The sequence below is a fragment of the Pseudophryne corroboree genome, unplaced genomic scaffold (genome assembly GCF_028390025.1).
Source record: "Pseudophryne corroboree isolate aPseCor3 unplaced genomic scaffold, aPseCor3.hap2 scaffold_568, whole genome shotgun sequence".
In the NCBI taxonomy this organism is placed as follows: Eukaryota; Metazoa; Chordata; class Amphibia; order Anura; family Myobatrachidae; genus Pseudophryne; species Pseudophryne corroboree.
Window position 1 is genome coordinate 288,040 of NW_026970167.1, and position 21,754 is coordinate 309,793.

At 46.9% G+C, this 21,754-nt stretch overlaps 20 non-coding genes and 2 pseudogenes across 20 annotated transcripts; 11 read left to right on the forward strand and 11 right to left on the reverse strand.

The window, feature by feature from the left end:
• Positions 1 to 7,419: 7,419 nt before the first annotated feature.
• On the reverse strand, positions 7,420 to 7,583 carry LOC135033218 (U1 spliceosomal RNA). The gene has a single exon (XR_010228622.1). It is a non-coding gene; the product is annotated as a U1 spliceosomal RNA (small nuclear RNA).
• A 443-nt stretch (positions 7,584 to 8,026) lies between these two features.
• On the reverse strand, positions 8,027 to 8,189 carry LOC135033242 (U1 spliceosomal RNA). The gene has a single exon (XR_010228647.1). It is a non-coding gene; the product is annotated as a U1 spliceosomal RNA (small nuclear RNA).
• Positions 8,190 to 8,341: 152 nt separating this feature from the next.
• On the reverse strand, positions 8,342 to 8,505 carry LOC135033210 (U1 spliceosomal RNA). Its single transcript, XR_010228614.1, has one exon. It is a non-coding gene; the product is annotated as a U1 spliceosomal RNA (small nuclear RNA).
• Positions 8,506 to 9,176: 671 nt separating this feature from the next.
• Positions 9,177 to 9,339, reverse strand: LOC135033248 (U1 spliceosomal RNA). The gene has a single exon (XR_010228652.1). It is a non-coding gene; the product is annotated as a U1 spliceosomal RNA (small nuclear RNA).
• A 152-nt stretch (positions 9,340 to 9,491) lies between these two features.
• LOC135033215 (U1 spliceosomal RNA) lies at positions 9,492 to 9,655 on the reverse strand. Its single transcript, XR_010228619.1, has one exon. It is a non-coding gene; the product is annotated as a U1 spliceosomal RNA (small nuclear RNA).
• A 1,079-nt stretch (positions 9,656 to 10,734) lies between these two features.
• Positions 10,735 to 10,898, forward strand: LOC135033235 (U1 spliceosomal RNA). The gene has a single exon (XR_010228640.1). It is a non-coding gene; the product is annotated as a U1 spliceosomal RNA (small nuclear RNA).
• Positions 10,899 to 11,050: 152 nt separating this feature from the next.
• LOC135033198 (U1 spliceosomal RNA) lies at positions 11,051 to 11,213 on the forward strand. Its single transcript, XR_010228606.1, has one exon. It is a non-coding gene; the product is annotated as a U1 spliceosomal RNA (small nuclear RNA).
• Positions 11,214 to 11,884: 671 nt separating this feature from the next.
• LOC135033216 (U1 spliceosomal RNA) lies at positions 11,885 to 12,048 on the forward strand. The gene has a single exon (XR_010228620.1). It is a non-coding gene; the product is annotated as a U1 spliceosomal RNA (small nuclear RNA).
• A 152-nt stretch (positions 12,049 to 12,200) lies between these two features.
• LOC135033195 (U1 spliceosomal RNA) lies at positions 12,201 to 12,363 on the forward strand. Its single transcript, XR_010228603.1, has one exon. It is a non-coding gene; the product is annotated as a U1 spliceosomal RNA (small nuclear RNA).
• A 671-nt stretch (positions 12,364 to 13,034) lies between these two features.
• LOC135033221 (U1 spliceosomal RNA) lies at positions 13,035 to 13,198 on the forward strand. Its single transcript, XR_010228625.1, has one exon. It is a non-coding gene; the product is annotated as a U1 spliceosomal RNA (small nuclear RNA).
• Positions 13,199 to 13,350: 152 nt separating this feature from the next.
• Positions 13,351 to 13,513, forward strand: LOC135033237 (U1 spliceosomal RNA). The gene has a single exon (XR_010228642.1). It is a non-coding gene; the product is annotated as a U1 spliceosomal RNA (small nuclear RNA).
• A 671-nt stretch (positions 13,514 to 14,184) lies between these two features.
• On the forward strand, positions 14,185 to 14,348 carry LOC135033229 (U1 spliceosomal RNA). Its single transcript, XR_010228633.1, has one exon. It is a non-coding gene; the product is annotated as a U1 spliceosomal RNA (small nuclear RNA).
• Positions 14,349 to 14,500: 152 nt separating this feature from the next.
• LOC135033203 (U1 spliceosomal RNA) lies at positions 14,501 to 14,663 on the forward strand. The gene has a single exon (XR_010228610.1). It is a non-coding gene; the product is annotated as a U1 spliceosomal RNA (small nuclear RNA).
• A 669-nt stretch (positions 14,664 to 15,332) lies between these two features.
• On the forward strand, positions 15,333 to 15,496 carry LOC135033227 (U1 spliceosomal RNA). Its single transcript, XR_010228631.1, has one exon. It is a non-coding gene; the product is annotated as a U1 spliceosomal RNA (small nuclear RNA).
• A 152-nt stretch (positions 15,497 to 15,648) lies between these two features.
• On the forward strand, positions 15,649 to 15,790 carry LOC135033209 (U1 spliceosomal RNA; annotated as a pseudogene).
• A 688-nt stretch (positions 15,791 to 16,478) lies between these two features.
• LOC135033232 (U1 spliceosomal RNA) lies at positions 16,479 to 16,642 on the forward strand. The gene has a single exon (XR_010228637.1). It is a non-coding gene; the product is annotated as a U1 spliceosomal RNA (small nuclear RNA).
• Positions 16,643 to 18,717: 2,075 nt separating this feature from the next.
• On the reverse strand, positions 18,718 to 18,880 carry LOC135033238 (U1 spliceosomal RNA). The gene has a single exon (XR_010228643.1). It is a non-coding gene; the product is annotated as a U1 spliceosomal RNA (small nuclear RNA).
• Positions 18,881 to 19,032: 152 nt separating this feature from the next.
• On the reverse strand, positions 19,033 to 19,196 carry LOC135033228 (U1 spliceosomal RNA). The gene has a single exon (XR_010228632.1). It is a non-coding gene; the product is annotated as a U1 spliceosomal RNA (small nuclear RNA).
• A 695-nt stretch (positions 19,197 to 19,891) lies between these two features.
• Positions 19,892 to 20,033, reverse strand: LOC135033201 (U1 spliceosomal RNA; annotated as a pseudogene).
• A 152-nt stretch (positions 20,034 to 20,185) lies between these two features.
• On the reverse strand, positions 20,186 to 20,349 carry LOC135033217 (U1 spliceosomal RNA). The gene has a single exon (XR_010228621.1). It is a non-coding gene; the product is annotated as a U1 spliceosomal RNA (small nuclear RNA).
• Positions 20,350 to 21,020: 671 nt separating this feature from the next.
• Positions 21,021 to 21,183, reverse strand: LOC135033208 (U1 spliceosomal RNA). Its single transcript, XR_010228613.1, has one exon. It is a non-coding gene; the product is annotated as a U1 spliceosomal RNA (small nuclear RNA).
• Positions 21,184 to 21,335: 152 nt separating this feature from the next.
• LOC135033234 (U1 spliceosomal RNA) lies at positions 21,336 to 21,498 on the reverse strand. The gene has a single exon (XR_010228639.1). It is a non-coding gene; the product is annotated as a U1 spliceosomal RNA (small nuclear RNA).
• Positions 21,499 to 21,754: the final 256 nt, after the last annotated feature.

The window sequence follows — 21,754 nt, forward strand, 5'->3', positions numbered from 1 at the left end:
TGAGTCAGAGTCATGTCTCTAATTGCTTGAATTCTATCAGCGGTCAGGTGTCTCAGTCCTTGTGTTAGACAGTGTCCCAAATATTTTACTTTAGTTTGGCATAATTGCAACTTGTCTTTGGAAACCTTGTGTCCTGTGTCTGAAAGATGAAACAGGAGCTGTTTCGTATCCTTCAGGGATGCTTCCAATGAATCTGAACACAGTAGTAAATCACCCACGTACTGTATCAATATTGATCCACTCTCTGGTTGGAAAGACTGTAAACAATCATGCAAAGCCTGGGAAAATATACTTGGACTGTCTATGAAACCTTGTGGTAATCGAGTCCATGTGTATTGGACTCCTCTGTATGTAAATGCAAACAAATATTGGCTGTCAGGGTGCAGAGGTACCGAAAAGAAAGCGGAGCAGAGGTCAATAACAGTGAAAAATTTCGCAGTGGGAGGGATTTGCATAAGGATGACAGCTGGATTTGGCACTACGGGGAACTGACTCTCAACTATTTTGTTAATCCCCCTTAAATCCTGCACTAGCCGGTAACCCCTCCCCCCACTCTTTTTCACAGGGAAGATGGGACTATTGGCTGTGCTGGATGTTCTTACCAGGATGCCCTGTTGTAGCAAGCGCTCTATTACTGGGTATACTCCTAACTCCACCTCTGGCTTCAGAGGGTATTGTGGGATTTTTGGAGCTATCCTACCATCTTTTACTTGCACAACTACTGGAGCTACGTTTGCCATCAATCTAGTGTCTTGTCCGTCTTTAGTCCACAGTGACTCTGGTATCTGGGATGGCATTTCTTCTACTTGGGATGGAGTCCTATTTGTCATAATGGTATGTGACATTAATTTTGATGGGGAGTCTAACATGTCTCGCACTTCCTGAGCGTGATTCTCAGGTATGTCCAAGAATACACCTTCAGGAGTACAATAAATGACGCACCCCATTTTACACAATAAGTCTCTTCCCAAGAGATTTGTCGGTGCCGATGCAGCCAGCAAAAAGGAATGCTTGGTATGTAAAGGCCCTATTGTAATCTCGGCTGGTTTGCTAGCAGGGTAATGCTGGACTACTCCCGTTACTCCCATGGCTGGAATTGTCTTACCAGTGGTTCTCATGCCCACTGTCGAATTTATCACTGATTTGGCTGCCCCCGTATCTACAAGAAAGTTTAATGTTTTACCAGCTACATCAATTGCAATTTCGGGTTCACTACCAAGACTTGCAATCAATTTTACTGGCTGCAGATTACAGGTATGGCCACACCCCTATTGGGTATGGTGACCTCCCTGAATCCCGCTGGCAGCAACTACTTGTGAAGGGGTTAACTGGGAACTGCCAGAGGCTTGCCAGTCTCTGTTCGGGGGGTATCTTTTTGTTTCCCCTGCATGTGGCTCATAACTCCGTTTCTGCGGACCCTGCTCCCAATGTCGTGTGTCGTGTCGTTGTCTAGGGGGTTGAAAAGACTTTTGTATGTTTCTCGATTTACAGTCTCGTGCAAAGTGTCCCTCTCTATGACAGAAATAACAGGTTACCACATTCGACTTACCCACAGGGTTTGGTGATTTATACAAAGGCTGCCTTGTGGTCAGGGCCTGTATACTTACGGCCATTAACTTATCACCTTGTAATTCCCTGTGTCTGGTGATATTCCGATCGTGATCCACAGCTGCCTCTCTCAAAGTAGCCACCGACAGACCTCGCCAACATGGTTGCGTGGTCTGTACCCTTGTCTTTAATGCCTCTTTTAAACCATCCATTAGTACAGATACTGCTACTTCTCGATGGTTTATGTTTGTTTTAATGTCCTCTATGCCTGTGTATTTTGCCATATCTAGTAATGCCCTGTGAAAATACTCTGCAGCTGTTTCTGACTCCTTTTGTTTAATGGAGAAAATCTTGTTCCATTTAACTACAGCTGGAAAATACTCCTTTAACTGTAAACTTATCCTTTTTACATTGTCTTTGTTGTACACATCTGTAAGAGGTACATCCTGATCCAATCCACAGTCAGCTAAAAATTGAGCTGAGTCGACATTGGAGGGTAAACAAGCCCTCAGCAATACCTGCCAGTCTTTGTTATTGGGCTCTAAAGTGTTCCCTAGGTCACTGATGTATTTCTGGCTAGCAACTAAGTCTTTCCTAGGGTCAGGGAATTCAGACACTATGGTTCTTAATTCCATTCGGGAAAACGGGCTGTACATGGCAATGTTCCTGATAGGAGTGACTCCTGTAGTGTCCGTTTTCCCATTTGGAACTGCTATTACCCTAACGGGAGCAAGTTTAATAACATCATTCTGTGTAGATTCTACAGCCTGTGGTGAAATGGTTTCAGCATAGTGTATGGTGCCGTACTTACCTGTTGATACGACCTCACCTGTCCCTCCGCTAGGGGCCTTTGTTACTAATCTTAAGGGTTGGGCCGTGCCTACTGTTGTTTCTGATATGGTGGCTGCTAGAGAGAGCGCCGATATTGTTGCCGATTCGTCCTCTTGATCACACTCCTGGGGAAAGTTCAAAACAGGGTACAACTTGCACGGGTTAATACTTGCATTGGTTAACTTATTAACATTTACACAGTTGCTAAGTGTTTGTTTGTTACACCCTAATGCGTCATTCTCCGCAACCGATTTCTCTCCTGATATGTATGGTGGCGGCGGTGCCGTGGCTATCAGTTTCCTGATAGGGTTAGATCTTGCCGCCTGAGCCAATCCTCTCTGTATTTCACCCTCCTGTTGCCATAACTGCAAATAATCATAATGTTTAATCCGTCTCTTTGTTGATTTAATGAGACATATCCTCCTCCTTAGATTTTGTAACACTTCTGGGCTAAAGCTGCCTACTCTTGGGAACTTCTCCCCGTCATGTACCGTCATTCTCTCCCATTCATCACATAAAACCTCTGTGTGTGAACCGTATTTTTCACACATTACGTACCTTGCCGACCCGATTGGTCGGTTTACTGAATCAACCCGAACCGAGGTTGATCGCCCCCTACCTGAACAATTGGCCCCCATACCTGTAGGTGTTGCTTTCACCACCTCTGACCTTCAATCAGGGTCTTCAGCGAACCCTTACAAAAACCAAAATGTTCAAGATAGGCTGACGGTGGCGGTTTACCGAGTACCTCACTCACTCGCCCACGCCGACCAATACGACCTACACACTGCCCTAGTGCTGGCGTACTCGACCCAGGGCCCCTATGAACCTTCGTTTACTGGAACATGTGAGTGTGATCCGCAGAGCATTAACCCTTTCCAGTAACTGTTGGTTGTTGGATAATTCCTGAGTGACCAGCGAACTTCCCTTCAGAAAATAAAAAATTACACAAATCACGTCAGAATGTACAAATAGTGTTTATGACCCGTTTCGTACACAAATGGTACTGGTCAGATTAACTAATGCACACAATTACGTGCGGTACAATCAGTCTGCACATAAGCAACTAATCTTATGTGCAGAGCGACCAGTGGAATCGAAAATTGCGGCTGCGAATTCCTTCAGCATGAGCTTTAATGGCCTATATGGGTTCTGCACCAACCCCCTGGGTTGTGCTCTTTTCTCTATTTATAGCGGACTTCCTTGTCTGCTGTACCTGGACCTCCTGGTCAATTCCGGACCTCCTGGTCTGTGCTACAATAGACCTCCTGGTCTGCTATACTCTAATGCTCAGATTTTATGTTTAACAAAGGATGCCTCCCTTGCCACCATGCACGTCACTTACATGTATGTACCCTGCGAGAACTCGACTTCTTGTGGTTCAACCTCAAAAAATTGTATAAACTTATATATGCAAACACTCACTCACCACATGTACACTTTTGTTTCTATTTCTATTTCTGCGCAGAAATTTTCTTTCCTTTAGACCAGATGTGTTGTAAATTTGGAGAAGGATCTGTTAATCTAAATTTCGGACACTAAAATAGATTTGCGCTATTTATCGCGTTGCCACCTTTTCGCCTGTTACAATAACACTAGCGTGTGATTTGAGTTACGTGGGCGTACCCGGACGCTCCGTTGCGTAATATACGCTGCGTGCGTCGGCCTTTGAGTTGCGTACGCGAGTCTCACCCTTTGTTAGAGACACGTGTACACAAAGCAAATATCCACCGTAACACAATTTTACACGTTTATCAATGTAGATGATCCTCGATCATCTACCGAACACCACACCAATCTCTCCTTGTATCTTTAGGTAGAGCTGCGTGCGTGCTTTTCAATTTACACCTTAATGTATTACTTTTACTCTTTAACTATGAAATAGCGGCAAATCTCTCTTAGCACGTTTATCAATTATAAAATGGCAAACAGAAGAGTGATATATGAAAATACACGAAAATGAAAAGAAATGCAGATATGTGCGTGCGTACGCAAGACAGAAATAAACAGTTTTAAAAGACACTAGCGTGTTGTTCTTACCTCCGGTTCCGGATTCCCTCAGCACCCTTTACTAAGCGAAGCAGACGCTTATCCAGACAGCACTACGAGGAATATGACCTCCCGCCCTTTGCTGATGGATAATGTCTGCTGAAATTACCTAGTGCAGATATGTGAAGGACGGACGAGCCGCCAATTGATAAAGCTAAATATTTATCTTACTTAAAACCCTTTAAGAGGCCTAAGAACACTGTACGCTATTGACGTCTGGAGTACCGTAAGGGTACGCACGTTGCGTAACAATCGCTTAGCGTAGCGTACGCTCGGGACCACGAGGAGATCACCAGCGGCGCAGACGCTCACAATGTTAAACCTTTACATGTAAACCATGAACAATGTATTATACAGGAAAAACCTTAGTGTAATGGTGGGGTGTAGATGCAACACAATGTTACCTTATTAACTTAAAGCTGTTCGAGCGTCTCCGACAGACCAGAGAATACTTAACACCCTAAGAAATACACAAATGCCGGGCTTAGGGTCTAACGCCTTATATGAATGTTATACTTGCAAAAGAATAATACAATACAAGTCATACACTACCAATATAACATAGACTAACTAACCAGATAACTACACAGGAAATACAATACAATACAAGTACGTTTAAGGAAAAAAATGAGAGAAAGAGGAGAGGAGAGAGAGAGAGAGATATGGCCCACAATACCAATAAAGACAATATGATTGCGGAGAAAAACTTACGCCCAAGGGGAACGATCGCATGCGCCTCTGGATATCCAGCTCCCGATTATCAGCAATGAGAACCGTTGAAGAGTGAGAGCTGGATATGATCGGCTTGTCTATTTATGCCCCACACACACAATACAATTCAATGGTCCCTACAATCTCATTGTTCATTGGACACAGGAATTCGTCTTCGCATTATAACAAAAGGTTATAGGTTGATTCATACAGGTGGGCTGTGACTATTTCCAACTGCTCAGGTGGGTGGGAAACTAGGTTTCCCGCCGCATGGATAAGTAAGTGCAAATAATAGTAAAAGTACATAAACTTCTTATGTCCATAACTATTCGCACGAGCGATTAATCTGCTTCAAACCAACACCGGAATATTGCTAATTAAATACTCTTCCGATGGATACTAAACACCACTGTATGACTCATGTCTGACCCTTCGTATCAAACAAAGAGGGATCTCTCTGTCCATGAACATGCTATATTAACTAAACTTTCAGATTCTATCAAAGGGACCATAATCTACAAAATACATTATATGGTTAAAATATATATCGATTGAGTCGCCCGCTAGACGCATACAAACTCTACCGTAAATCCGCATATCGTGCGCCTGCGGGTGCACGCGACTGCGAGTATGCGCACGCACGGGAGAGCTCTTGCACGCGCAGCGGGAGCTCGCATGAGGTGCAGATATGGCAGTGTGCATAGTGATATTTTTCTGACTTTGACAGTTTTATATAAGTAAATGGGGATCCTTAGTGCTGAGTCTCTGAATTATGTATATGTGATTATAGATATGAGGTATTGATTGAAAGATTATAGGTTAATCTGTATATAGATTATATATTTTCTGTTATTTTTTAAACCACCTTGTTGCTTATTTTATTATTATTTTTAATCACCATGTTGCTTATTTTTATATTATGAAATGCCTTTATATGTGCAATTGCAATTAGAAAGTTGTTCCATATGTGAGTCATTACATGTATGCATCCAATTAGTACATGTATGTATCCAATCAACTAATTAGTAATACTATTGGTCCGGTGCATTTTAAAAAGAGCCTGCTAGGCTGCTGATGTATCCTCTGACGAAACCGCTCTTGGATAACAGCGGAGAAACGCGTAAGAAAGGTGATTACAGGACACTCTGATTGCTGAGATATAAGCCCGTTCATGAACGAGCTACATCACGGCGGACGTCTGATGTAAAGACAGCGGTGAAGGGGAAAAAGCAATTTGAGACCGAGCAAAAGGAGGTCTCTACCCCACGGCAGGGAGAAATATCCCGACCGCGAGTGCCAATATGATCCAGCCAAGGTTAACGGGGGTCGTAGCATACCGCTGTGTTTCACCAACCATCACAGCGCTCTCCCCCTGTTTTCTTTCATTACTCACGTGAGTTACATATGAACTTTAACTGCAGTAAATAAGAGGCGTTGGTTACAACTGTTGCTGTTCATCCACAAGAAGGAATTTAATGTATCAATTACAATTGGAAAGTAACGAATAAATTACAACAGCTGTATCCAGGAGGATTTTTTGGACACTTTAATAAACATTCCGTTGTCATCAAGGGCAATATGAAATAGATCCTGATTACATTTAGATATGGATAGTGGTGCCTATATATGTTGACTCCATTGTATTTTATTGAATGTGGGTTTCTTCTGTCTATATATATTTTTTAAAAATAAGGAGCTTGTATATTTTATTTTTTGCGCTCCCTTTATAACAAATGTGATTATCTTTAAAATTTGGTTTATTATTGGTAGAACAGTACTACCTATGGGAGCAGCATTTTATAATATATGGTGAAAATTAATAGATGTATAAAGATTAAATAAGCAACAAATTGGTGAAATAGATAAGTTTTGAAAGGAGCGCTGGGTTCTATATATATATATTGACATTTGGTTATATATATGTATAGACTTTATAAATTCTTGACAGAGATGTGCCTGAGCAGCGGCCCTCCCCAGCCCTATCCCAAATCATACTTATTTTGCATAGGCTGGGGAGGGCCGCTGCTCAGGCATACCGCAGGAGCAGCACACCCAGAGTGCAATGGGTGAGCCTTGCCCTGGGAGAAGCACCTTCATGATCATAGTATCTCACCTGGCAGGTAAGTAGGAGTTGGGCTAGAGCTGGGGAGGGTCGCTGCTCGGGCACCCCCCTGTCAAGTGAAGGAGATCCAACTGAGGCAGCACAAGGGAACTCTCGAAAGAGGAACAAGGCTAGAGGAAGATCTGAGACAAAGAAATTTGACTTTTACCAGAGCTGACCAGAGGAAAGCACAAACACAGTCCCCCACTACCACAAATAATGCAGTCAAGTTTCCCACATTTGGGGAAATCACAGGGGTCAGCATACCCAGAATGCAATGAATGAACCTCACCCTGGGAGAAAAATCTTCATGACCATGGTATCTCCTATGCAAAATAAGTATGATTTGGGATAGGGCTGGGGAGGGCCGCTGCTCAGGCATATCTCTGTCAAGTAAAGGAGATTCGTCTGCATATGAAAAGAGAAAAGGGGCGTGCAGGGCATGGCGGCCTTTTGCGGCGCTTGGATGACCCCTAGCTCGCATTAAGCACCTCCACCCTCCTTCGGTGTGGGGCTCATGTTGGCTATGCCCCAGCCCCTGAAGCATTCAAGCTGATTTCTTGCAGCAGCTGGGCACTGTAACAGCTCCAGAGCTACTCTGTAAGGCAAGTAAAAGGGCGTGGGCCCTGCAGCACTACCTGTAGTTTGCATTGTGCGTTGGAAGGCACAAAGTAAGCAGACGGGAGAAGTCAGGATAGTGCGCAAGGGCATAGAAGGGAGCAGCTCAAGAAAAGAGAAGTGGAAACAGACAGCAAACTAGGCTGGAGAGAGACCTGAGACAAAGAGATCTGAATTATACGAGAGCCGACCAGGGGAAACACAAATTATGCAGTCAAGTTTCCCACATTTGGGGAAATCACAGGAGCAGCACACCCAGAGTGCAATGGGTGAGCCTTGCCCTGGGAGAAGCACCTTCATGATCATAGTATCTCACCTGGCAGGTAAGTAGGAGTTGGGCTAGAGCTGGGGAGGGTCGCTGCTCGGGCACCCCCCTGTCAAGTGAAGGAGATCCAACTGAGGCAGCACAAGGGAACTCTCGAAAGAAGAACAAGGCTAGAGGAAAATCTGAGACAAATAAATCTGACTTTTACCAGAGCTGACCAGAGGAAAGCACAAACACAGTCCCCCACTACCACAAATAATGCAGTCGAGTTTCCCACATTTGGGGAAATCACAGGGGTCAGCATACCCAGAATGCAATGAATGAACCTCACCCTGGGAGAACAATCTTCATGACCATGGTATCTCCTATGCAAAATAAGTATGATTTGAGATAGGGCTGGGGAGGGCCGCTGCTCAGGCACATCTCTGTCAAGTAAAGGAGATTCAACTGAGGCAGCACAAGGGAACTCTCATCTGGGGACAACAACTCCAGGGAGAACACATATTTTCAGATGAACATGGGAGGGCAGAAGGCTGCCTAATACTGAAGCACCCCCAAACAACAAACCAAATGCAACAACTAGTGCAAGCATTCCTGGGGGAAGGCCTGCAGCAGATGGATTTGCATATGGTGATGTCATCCAAGCAGTGAGTCAAAGTTGGCTTCAACCCTCGTCTGCATATGAAAAGAGAAAAGGGGCGTGCAGGGCATGGCGGCCTTTTGCGGCGCTTGGAAGACCACTAGTTCGCATTAAACACCTCCACCCTCCTTCGGTGTGGGGCTCATGTTGGCTATGCCCCAGCCCCTGAAGCATTCATGCTGATTTCTTGCAGCAGCTGGGCACTGTAACAGCTCCAGAGCTGCTCTGTAAGGCAAGTAAAAGGGTGTGGGCCCTGCAGCACTACCTGTAGTTCGCATTGTGCGTTGGAAGGCACAAATTAAGCAGACGGGAGAAGTCAGGATAGTGCGCAAGGGCATAGAAGGGAGCGGCTCAAGAAAAGAGAAGTGGAAACAGACAGCAAACTAGGCTGGAGAGAGACCTGAGACAAAGAGATCTGAATTATACGAGAGCCGACCAGGGGAAACACAAATTATGCAGTCAAGTTTCCCACATTTGGGGAAATCACATGAGCAGCACACCCAGAGTGCAATGGGTGAGCCTTGCCCTGGGAGAAGCACCTTCATGATCATAGTATCTCACCTGGCAGGTAAGTAGGAGTTGGGCTAGAGCTGGGGAGGGTCGCTGCTCGGGCACCCCCCTGTCAAGTGAAGGAGATCCAACCGAGGCAGCACAAGGAAACTCTCGAAAGAAGAACAAGGCTAGAAGAAGATCTGAGACAAATAAATCTGACTTTTACCAGAGCTGACCAGAGGAAAGAACAAACACAGTCCCCCACTACCACAAATAATGCAGTCGAGTTTCCCACATTTGGGGAAATCACAGGGGTCAGCATACCCAGAATGCAATGTATGAACCTCACCCTGGGAGAACAATCTTCATGACCATGGTATCTCCTATGCAAAATAAGTATGATTTGGGATAGGGCTGGGGAGGGCTGCTGCTCAGGCACATCTCTGTCAAGTAAAGGAGATTCAACTGAGGCAGCACAAGGGAACTCTCATCTGGGGACAACAACTGCAGGGAGAACACATATTTTCAGATGAACATGGGAGGGCAGAAGGCTGCCTAATACTGAAGCACCCCCAAACAACAAAACAAATGCAACAACTAGTACAAGCATTCCTGGGGGAAGGCCTGCAGCAGATGGATTTGCATATGGTGATGTCATCCAAGCAGTGGGTCAAAGTTGGCTTCAACCCTCGTCTGCATATGAAAAGAGAAAAGGGGCGTGCAGGGCATGGCGGCCTTTTGCGGCGCTTGGATGACCCCTAGTTCGCATTAAACACCTCCACCCTACTTCGGTGTTGGGCTCATGTTGGCTATGCCCCAGCCCCTGAAGCATTCAAGCTGATTACTTGCAGCAGCTGGGCACTGTAATAGCTCCAGAGCTGCTCTGTAAGGCAAGTAAAAGGGTGTGGGCCCTGCAGCACTACCTGTAGTTCACATTGTGCGTTGGAAGGCACAAAGTAAGCAGACGGGAGAAGTCAAGATAGTGCGCAAGGGCATAGAAGGGAGCGGCTCAAGAAAAGAGAAGTGGAAACAGACAGCAAACTAGGCTGGAGAGAGACCTGAGACAAAGAGATCTGAATTATACGAGAGCCAACCAGGGGAAACACAAATTATGCAGTCAACTTTCCCACATTTGGGGAAATCGCAGGAGCAGCACACCCAGAGTGCAATGGATGAGCCTTGCCCTGGGAGAAGCACCTTCATGATCATCTATTAATTTTCACCATATATTATAAAATGCTGCTCCCATAGGTAGTACTGTTCTACCAATAATAAACCAAATTTTAAAGATAATCACACTTGTTATCAAGGGAGCGCAACAAATATATAAGCAACAAATTGGTGAAATAGATACGTTTTGATAGGAGCGCTGGGTTCTATATATATATATTGACATTTGGTTATATATATGTATAGACTTTATAAATTCTTGACAGAGATGTGCCTGAGCAGCGGCCCTCCCCAGCCCTATCCCAAATCATACTTATTTTGCATAGGAGATACCATGGTCATGAAGATTGTTCTGCCAGGGTGAGGTTCATTCATTGCATTCTGGGTATGCTGATCCCTGTGATTTCCCCAAATGTGGGAAACTGGACTGCATTATTTGTGGTAGTAAGGGACTGTGTTTGTGCTTTCCTCTGGTCAGCTCTGGTAAAAGTCAGATTTCTTTGTCTCAGATCTTCCTCTAGCCTTGTTCTTCTTTCGAGAGTTCCCTTGTGCTGCCTCAGTTGGATCTCCTTCACTTGACAGGGGGGTGCCCGAGCAGCGACCCTCCCCAGCTCTAGCCCAACTCCTACTTACCTGCCAGGTGAGATACTATGATCATGAAGGTGCTTCTCCCAGGGCAAGGCTCACCCATTGCACTCTGGGTGTGCTGCTCCTGCGGTTTCCCCAAATGTTGGACACTTGACTGCATAATTTGTGTTTCCCCTGGTCGGCTCTCGTATAATTCAGATCTCTTTGTCTCAGGTCTCTCTCCAGCCTAGTTTGCTGTCTGTTTCCACTTCTCTTTTCTTGAGCCGCTCCCTTCTATGCCCTTGCGCACTATCCTGACTTCTCCCGTCTGCTTACTTTGTGCCTTCCAACGCACAATGCAAACTACAGGTAGTGCTACAGGGCCCACGCCCTTTTACTTGCCTTACAGAGCAGCTCTGGAGCTGTTACAGTGCCCAGCTGCTGCAAGAAATCAGCTTGAATGCTTCAGGGGCTGGGGCATAGCCAACATGAGCCCCACATCGAAGGAGGGTGGAGGTGTTTAATGCGAACTAGGGGTCATCCAAGCGCCGCAAAAGGCCGCCATGCCCTGCACGCCCCTTTTCTCTTTTCATATGCAGACGAGGGTTGAAGCCAACTTTGACCCACTGCTTGGATGACATCACCATATGCAAATCCATCTGCTGCATGCCTTCCCCCGGGAATGCTTGCACTAGTTGTTGCATTTGGTTTGTTGTTTGGGGGTGCTTCAGTATTAGGCAGCCTTCTGCCCTACCATGTTCATCTGAAAATATGTGTTCTCCCTGCAGTTGTTGTCCTCAGATGAGAGTTCCCTTGTGCTGCCTCAGTTGAATCTCCTTTACTTGACAGAGATGTGCCTGAGCAGCGGCCCTCCCCAGCCCTATCCCAAATCATACTTATTTTGCATAGGAGATACCATTTTCATGAAGATTGTTCTCCCAGGGTGAGGTTCATTCATTGCATTCTGGGTATGCTGACCCCTGTGATTTCCCCAAATGTGGGAAACTCGACTGCATTATTTGTGGTAGTGGGGGACTGTGTTTGTGCTTTCCTCTGGTCAGCTCTGGTAAAAGTCAGATTTATTTGTCTCAGATTTTCCTCTAGCCTTGTTCTTCTTTCGAGAGTTCCCTTGTGCTGCCTCAGTTGGATCTCCTTCACTTGACAGGGGGGTGCCCGAGCAGCGACCCTCCCCAGCTGTAGCCCAACTCCTACTGATCTGCCAGGTGAGATACTATGATCATGAAGGTGCTTCTCCCAGGGCAAGGCTCACCCATTGCACTCTGGGTGTGCTGCTCCTGTGATTTCCCCAAATGTGGGAAACTTGACTGCATAATTTGTGTTTCCCCTGGTCGGCTCTCGTATAATTCAGATCTCTTTGTCTCAGGTCTCTCTCCAGCCTAGTTTGCTGTCTGTTTCCACTTCTCTTTTCTTGAGCCGCTCCCTTCTATGCCCTTGCGCACTATCCTGACTTCTCCCGTCTGCTTACTTTGTGCCTTCCAACGCACAATGCAAACTACAGGTAGTGCTGCAGGGCCCACGCCCTTTTACTTGCCTTACAGAGCAGCTCTGGAGCTGTTACAGTGCCCAGCTGCTGCAAGAAATCAGCTTGAATGCTTCAGGGGCTGGGGCATAGCCAACATGAGCCCCACATCGAAGGAGGGTGGAGGTGTTTAATGCGAACTAGGGGTCATCCAAGCGCCGCAAAAGGCCGCCATGCCCTGCACGCCCCTTTTCTCTTTTCATATGCAGACGAGGGTTGAAGCCAACTTTGACCCACTGCTTGAATGACATCACCATATGCAAATCCATCTGCTGCAGGCCTTCCCCCAGGAATGCTTGCACTAGTTGTTGCATTTGGTTTGTTGTTTGGGGGTGCTTCAGTATTAGGCAGCCTTCTGCCCTACCATGTTCATCTGAAAATATGTGTTCTCCCTGCAGTTGTTGTCCCCAGATGAGAGTTCCCTTGTGCTGCCTCAGTTGAATCTCCTTTACTTGACAGAGATGTGCCTGAGCAGCGGCCCTCCCCAGCCCTATCCCAAATCATACTTATTTTGCATAGGAGATACCATGGTCATGAAGATTGTTCTCCCAGGGTGAGGTTAATTCATTGCATTCTGGGTATGCTGACTCCTATGATTTCCCCAAATGTGGGAAACTCGACTGCATTATTTGTGGTAGTGGGGGACTGTGTTTGTTCTTTCCTCTGGTCAGCTCTGGTAAAAGTCAGATTTATTTGTCTCAGATCTTCCTCTAGCCTTGTTCTTCTTTCGAGAGTTTCCTTGTGCTGCCTCGGTTGGATCTCCTTCACTTGACAGGGGGGTGCCCGAGCAGCGACCCTCCCCAGCTCTATCCCAAATCTTACTTACCTGCCAGGTGAGATACTATGATCATGAAGGTGCTTCTCCCAGGGCAAGGCTCACCCATTGCACTCTGGGTGTGCTGCTCCTGCGATTTCCCCAAATGTGGGAAACTTGACTGCATAATTTGTGTTTCCCCTGGTCGGCTCTCGTATAATTCAGATCTCTTTGTCTCAGGTCTCTCTCCAGCCTAGTTTGCTGTCTGTTTCCACTTCTCTTTTCTTGAGCCACTCCCTTCTATGCCCTTGCGCACTATCCTGACTTCTCCCGTCTGCTTAATTTGTGCCTTCCAACGCACAATGCGAACTACAGGTAGTGCTGCAGGGCCCACACCCTTTTACTTGCCTTACAGATCAGCTCTGGAGCTGTTACAGTGCCCAGCTGCTGCAAGAAATCAGCTTGAATGCTTCAGGGGCTGGGGCATAGCCAATATGAGCCCCACACCGAAGGAGGGTGGAGGTGTTTAATGCGAACTAGGGGTCTTCCAAGCACCGCAAAAGGCTGCCATGCCCTGCACGCCCCTTTTCTCTTTTCATATGCAGACGAGGGTTGAAGCCATCTTTGACCCACTGCTTGGATGACATCACCATATGCAAATCCATCTGCTGCAGGCCTTCCCCCAGGAATGCTTGCACAAGTTGTTGCATTTGGTTTGTTGTTTGGGGGTGCTTCAGTATTAGGCAACCTTCTGCCCTCCCATGTTCATCTGAAAATATGTGTTCTCCCTGGAGTTGTTGTCCCAAGCTGAGAGTTCCCTTGTGCTGCCTCAGTTGAATCTCCTTTACTTGACAGAGATGTTCCTGAGCAGCGGCCCTCCCCAGCCCTATCCCAAATCATACTTATTTTGCATAGGAGATACCATGGTCATGAAGATTGTTCTCCCAGGGTGAGATTCAGTCAATGCATTCTGGGTATGCTGACCCCTGTGATTTCCCCAAATGTGGGAAACTTGACTGCATTATTTGTGGTAGTTGGGGACTGTGTTTGTGCTTTCCTCTGGTCAGCTCTGGTAAAAGTCAGATTTCTTTGTCTCAGATCTTCCTCTAGCCTTGTTCTTCTTTCGAGAGTTCCCTTGTGCTGCCTCAGTTGGATCTCCTTCACTTGACAGGGGGGTGCCCGAGCAGCGACCCTCCCCAGCTCTAGCCCAACTCCTACTTACCTGCCAGGTGAGATACTATGATCATGAAGTTGCTTCTCCCAGGGCAAGGCTCACCCATTGCACTCTGGGTGTGCTGCTCCTGCGGTTTCCCCAAATGTTGGACACTTGACTGCATAATTTGTGTTTCCCCTGGTCGGCTCTCGTATAATTCAGATCTTTGTCTCAGGTCTCTCTCCAGCCTAGTTTGTTGTCTGTTTCCACTTCTCTTTTCTTGAGCCACTCCCTTCTATGCCCTTGCGCACTATCCTGACTTCTCCCGTCTGCTTAATTTGTGCCTTCCAACGCACAATGCGAACTACAGGTAGTGCTGCAGGGCCCACGCCCTTTTACTTGCCTTACAGAGCAGCTCTGGAGCTGTTATAGTGCCCAGCTGCTGCAAGAAATCAGCTTGAATGCTTCAGGGGCTGGGGCATAGCCAACATGAGCCCCACACCGAAGGAGGGTGGAGGTGTTTAATGCGAACTAGGGGTCATCCAAGCACCGCAAAAGGCCGCCATGCCCTGCATGCCAATTTTCTCTTTTCATATGCAGACGAGGGTTGAAGCCAACTTTGACCCACTGCTTGGATGACATCACCATATGCAAATCCATCTGCTGCAGGCCTTCCCCCAGGAATGCTTGCACTAGTTGTAGCATTTGGTTTGTTGTTTGGGGGTGCTTCAGTATTAGGCAGCCTTCTGCCCTCCCATGTTCATCTGAAAATATGTGTACCTCCTGCAGTTGTTGTCCCCAGATGAGAGTTCCCTTGTGCTGCCTCAGTTGAATCTCCTTTACTTGACAGAGATGTGCCTGAGCAGCGGCCCTCCCCAGCCCTATCCCAAATCATACTTATTTTGCATAGGAGATACCATGGTCATGAAGATTGTTCTCCCAGGGTGAGGTTCATTCATTGCATTCTGGGTATGCTGACCCATGTGATTTCCCCAAATGTGGTAAACTTGACAGCATTATTTGTGGTAGTGGGGGACTGTGTTTGTGCTTTCCTCTGGTCAGCTCTGGTAAAAGTCAGATTTCTTTGTCTCAGATCTTCCTCTAGCCTTGTTCTTCTTTCGAGAGTTCCCTTGTGCTGCCTCAGTTGGATCTCCTTCACTTGACAGGGGGGTGCCCGAGCAGCGACCCTCCCCAGCTCTAGCCCAACTCCTTCTTACCTGCTAGGTAAGATACTATGATCATGAATGTGCTTCTCCCTGGGCAAGGATCACCCATTGCACTCTGGGTGTGCTGCCCCTGTGATTTCCCCAAATGTGGGAAACTTGACTGCGTAATTTGTGTTTCCCCTGGTCGGCTCTCATATAATTCAGATCTCTTTGTCTCAGGTCTCTCTCCAGCCTAGTTTGCTGTCTGTTTCCACTTCTTTTTTCTTGAGCCCCTCCCTTCTATACCCTTGTGCACTATCCTGACTTCTCCTCCCATCTGCTTACTTTGTGCCTTACAATGCACAATGCAAACTACAGGTAGTGCTGCAGGGCCCACACCCTTTTACTTGCCTTACAGAGCAGCTCTGGAGCTGTTACAGTGCCCAGCTGCTGCAAGAAATCAGCTTGAATGCTTCAGGGGCTGGGGCATGGCCAACATGAGCCCCACACAGAAGGAGGGTGGGGGTATTTAATGCAAACTAGGGGTCATCCAAGCGCCGCAAAAGGCCGCCATGCCCTGCATACCCCTTTTCTCTTTTCATATGCAGACGAGGGTTGAAGCCAACTTTGACCCACTGCTTGGATGACATCACCATATGCAAATCCATCTGCTGCAGCCTTCCCCCAGGAATGCTTGCACTAGTTGTTGCATTTGGTTTGTTGTTTGGGGGTGCTGCAGTATAAGGCAGCCTTCTGCCCTCCCATGTTCATCTGAAAATATGTGTTCTCCCTGCAGTTGTTGTCCCCAGATGAGAGTTCCCTTGTGCTGCCTCAGTTGAATCTCCTTTACTTGACAGAGATGTGCCTGAGCAGCGGCCCTCCCCAGCCCAAATCATACTTATTTTGCATAGGCGATACCATGGTCATGAAGATTGTTCTCTCAGGGTGAGGTTCATTCATTGCATTCTGGGTATGCTGACCCCTGTGATTTCCCCAAATGTGGGAAACTTGACTGCATTATTTGTGGTAGTGAGTGACTGTGTTTGTGCTTTACTCTGGTCAGCTCTGGTAAAAGTCAGATTTCTTTGTCTCAGATCTTCCTCTAGCCTTGTTTTTCTTTCGAGAGTTCCCTTGTGCTGCCTCAGTTGGATCTCCTTCACTTGACAGGGGGCTGCCCGAGCAGCGACCCTCCCCAGCTCTAGCACATGTAAGTTTGTTTTTATTTTACTACATTGTGGTTTGTGGCTCTATACCATGTAATGCATGTCTTTTAACAGTAGTCAAGTCTTCCAATGTGCTTGTTAGTGAAACCCAATACATAGCTTTATTTTATTTTGTTTCTTCAAATATTGAATGCATATGTCTTATAACTTTTTTTTTCAATATATAAACATTTTTATTATAAGATTTTCAATGACACAAGTACATCCAAGTTGCAGATTATGGGTTGTGAAGGACAAATCAACCATATAAACAATTTAAGCAATTTAAATTGCATGCAGGTAGTAGAATATCAAACTCCTTGGATGAGAGTTGGTCGTAATAAACTAGGATAGAAAAGAATAAAGTAGAAAATAAGATTTTAAACCTACCGGTAAATCTTTTTCTCGTAGTCCGTAGAGGGTGCTGGGGACTCCGTAAGGACCATGGGGATAGACGGGCTCCGCAGGAGACATGGGCACTTTAAGAAAGACTTTAGTTCTGGGTGTGCACTGGCTCCTCCCTCTATGCGCCTCTATGCCACAGTTAGAGAAACTGTGCCCAGAGGAGACTGACAGTATGAGGAAAGGATTTTGTTAATCCAGGGCAAGATTCATACCAGCCACACCAATCACACCGTATAACTTGTGATAAACTACCCAGTTATGAGTATGAAAAAACAACATACTGTAGCATCAGTGCAGGACCGATGCAACTATAACATAACCCTTATTGAAGCAATAACTATATACAAGTATTGCAGAAGTAGTCCGCACTTGGGACGGGCGCCCAGCATCCTCTACGGACTACGAGAAAAAGATTTACCGGTAGGTTTAAAATCTTATTTTCTCTAACGTCCTAGAGGATGCTGGGGACTCCGTAAGGACCATGGGGATTATACCAAAGCTCCAAAACGGGCGGGAGAGTGCGGATGACTCTGCAGCACCGATTGAGCAAACATGAGTTCCTCCTCAGCCAGGGTATCAAACTTATAGTATTTTGAAAAGGTGTTTGAACCTGACCAAGTAGCAGCTCGACACAGCTGTAGTGCCGAGACCCCTCGGGCAGCCGCCCAAGGAGAGCCCACTTTCCTCGTGGAATGGGCCTAGACCGATTTCGGTAACTGCAATCCAGCCATAGAATGCGCTTGCTGAATCGTGTTACAAATCCAGCGAGCAATAGCCTGCTTTGAAGCAGGGGCACCAATCTTGTTGGTTGCATACAGGACAAACAGCGCTTCAGTTTTCCTGACTCTAGCCGTCCTGGCCACGTAAATTTTCAAAGCCCTGACCACATCAAGTAACTCGGAATCCTCCAAGTCACGCGTAGCCAAAGGCACCACAATAGATTGGTTCATATGAAAAGATGAGACCACTTTTGGTAGGAATTGAGGATGGGTCCGCAATTCCGCTCTATCCACATGGAACACCAAATATGGGCTTTTATGTGACAAAGCCGCTAATTCCGACACTCGCCTAGCCGAAGCCAAGGCTAATAACATGACCACCTTCCACGTGAGATATGTTAACTCCACCGTTTTAAGGCTGCTAAAAACTGCTAGCGAGCAATCAACTCAGAATGACCCCCATAGTGTATTGCAAGAAAATATCTGTAAATCCAATGGTACCGTAAGTGCGGTATATACTTGCACTTCTTTGCGGGGCGAGAACATCTCCCCTAAGTGAAGTCAGCCCTATGAATAGAGTTTGTGTGATCCCTGTGCAGCAGTCACAGAAAGGGTTCATCTCTGCAGTTTGTCACTCAAATTACATTGTTGCATTTTTTCTAGAAGTGGATCTGAGAGCTGTTACCCGCAGACGAGCTACAATAATTATCCTGGGATAGTGCGCAAGGGCATAGAAGGGAGCGGCTCAAGAAAAGAGAAGTGGAAACAGACAGCAAACTAGGCTGGAGAGAGACGTGAGACAAAGAGATCTGAATTATACGAGAGCCGACCAGGGGAAACACAAATTATGCAGTCAAGTTTCCCACATTTGGGGAAATCGCAGGAGCAGCACACCCAGAGTGCAATGGGTGAGCCTTGCCCAGGGAGAAGCACCTTCATGATCATAGTATCTCACCTGGCAGGTAAGTAGGAGTTGGGCTAGAGCTGGGGAGGGTCGCTGCTCGGGCACCCCCCTGTCAAGTGAAGGAGATCCAACTGAGGCAGCACAAGGGAACTCTCGAAAGAAGAACAAGGCTAGAGGAAGATATGAGACAAAGAAATCTGACTTTTACCAGAGCTGACCAGTGGAAAGCACAAACACAGTCCCTCACTACCACAAATAATGCTGTCAAGTTTCCCACATTTGGGGAAATCACAGGGGTCAGCATACCCAGAATGCAATGAATGAACCTCACCCTGGGAGAACAATCTTCATGACCATGGTATCTCCTATGCAAAATAAGTATGATTTGGGATAGGGCTGGGGAGGGCCGCTGCTCAGGCACATCTCTGTCAAGTAAAGGAGATTCAACTGAGGCAGCACAAGGGAACTCTCATCTGGGGACAACAACTGCAGGGAGAACACATATTTTCAGATGAACATGGGAGGGCAGAAGGCTGCCTAATACTGAAGCACCCCCAAACAACAAACCAAATGCAACAACTAGTGCAAGCATTCCTGGGGGAAGGTCTGCAGAAGACGGATTTGCATACGGTGATGTCATCCAAGCAGTGGGCCAAAGTTGGCTGGAACCCTCATCTGCATATGAAAAGAGAAAAGGGGTATGCAGGGCATGGCGGCCTTTTGCCGCGCTTGTATGACCCCTAGTTTGCATTAAATACCCCCACCCTCCTTCTGTGTGGGGCTCATGTTGGCCATGCCCCAGCCCCTGAAGCATTCAAGCTGATTTCTTGCAGCAGCTGGGCACTGTAAAAGCTCCAGAGCTGCTCTGTAAGGCAAGTAAAAGGGTGTGGGCCCTGCAGCACTACCTGTAGTTTGCATTGTGCATTGTAAGGCACAAAGTAAGCAGACGGGAGGAGAAGTCAGGATAGTGCACAAGGGTATAGAAGGGAGGGGCTCAAGAAAAAAGAAGTGGAAACAGACAGCAAACTAGGCTGGAGAGAGACCTGAGACAAAGAGATCTGAATTATATGAGAGCCGACCAGGGGAAACACAAATTACGCAGTCAAGTTTCCCACATTTGGGGAAATCACAGGGGCAGCACACCCAGAGTGCAATGGGTGATCCTTGCCCTGGGAGAAGCAACTTCATGATCATAGTATCTCACCTGGCAGGTAAGTAGGAGTTGGGCTAGAGCTGGGGAGGGTCGCTGCTCGGGCAGCCCCCTGTCAAGTGAAGGAGATCCAACTGAGGCAGCACAAGGGAACTCTCGAAAGAAGAACAAGGCTAGAGGAAAATCTGAGACAAAGAAATCTGACTTTTACCAGAGCTGACCAGAGGAAAGCACAAACACAGTCCCCCACTACCACAAATAATGCAGTCGAGTTTCCCACATTTGTGGAAATCACAGGGGTCAGCAAACCCAGAATGCAATGAATGAACCTCACCCTGGGAGAACAATCTTCATGACCATGGTATCTCCTATGCAAAATAAGTATGATTTGGGATAGGGCTGGGGAGGGCCGCTGCTCAGGCACATCTCTGTCAAGTAAAGGAGATTCAACTGAGGCAGCACAAGGGAACTCTCATCTGGGGACAACAACTGCAGGGAGAACACATATTTTCAGATGAACATGGGAGGGCCGAAGGCTACCTAATACTGAAGCACCCCAAAACAACAAACAAAATGCAACAACTAGTGCAAGCATTCCTGGGGGAAGGCCTGCAGCAGATGGATTTGCATATGGTGATGTCATCCAAGCAGTGGGTCAAAGTTGGCTTCAACCCTCGTCTGCATATGAAAAGAGAAAAGGGGCGTGCAGGGCATGGCAGCCTTTTGCGGCGCTTGGATGACCCCTAGCTCGCATTAAACACCTCCACCCTCCTTCGGTGTGGGGCTCATGTTGGCTATGCCCCAGCCCCTGAAGCATTCAAGCTGATTTCTTGCAGCAGCTGGGCACTGTAACAGCTCCAGAGCTGCTCTGTAAGGCAAATAAAAGTGTGTGTGACCAGCAGCACTACCTGTAGTTCGCATTGTGCGTTGGAAGGCAAAAAGTAAGCAGACGGGAGAAGTCAGGATAGTGCGCAAGGGCATAGAAGGGAGCGGCTCAAGAAAAGAGAAGTGGAAGCAGACAGCAAACTAGGCTGGAGAGAGACCAGAGACAAAGAGATCTGAATTATACGAGAGCCGACCAGGGGAAACACAAATTATGCAGTCAAGTTTCCCACATTTGGGGAAATCGCAGGAGCAGCACACCCAGAGTGCAATGGGTGAGCCTTTCCCTCGGAGAAGCACCTTCATGATCTTAGTATCTTACCTGGCAGATAAGTAGGAGTTGGGCTAGAGCTGGGGAGGGTCGCTGCTCGGGCAGCCCCCTGTCAAGTGAAGGAGATCCAACTGAAGCAGCACAAGGAAACTCTCGAAAGAAGAACAAGGCTAGAGGAAGATCTGAGACAAAGAAATCTGACTTTTACCAGAGCTGACCAGAGGAAAGCACAAACACAGTCACTCACTACCACAAATAATGCAGTCAAGTTTCCACATTTGGGGAAATCACAGGGGTCAGCATACCAAGAATGCAATGAATGAACCTCACCCTGGGAGAACAATCTTCATGACCATGGTATCTCCTATGCAAAATAAGTATGATTTGGGATAGGGCTGGGGAGGGCCGCTGCTCAGGCACATCTCTGTCAAGTAAAGGAGATTCAACTGAGGCAGCACAAGGGAACTCTCATCTGGGGACAACAACTGCAGGGAGAACACATATTTTCAGATGAACTTGGGAGGGCAGAAGGCTGCCTAATACTGAAGCACCCCCAAACAACAAACCAAATGCAACAACTAGTACAAGCATTCCTGGGGGAAGGTCTGCAGAAGACGGATTTGCATACGGTGATGTC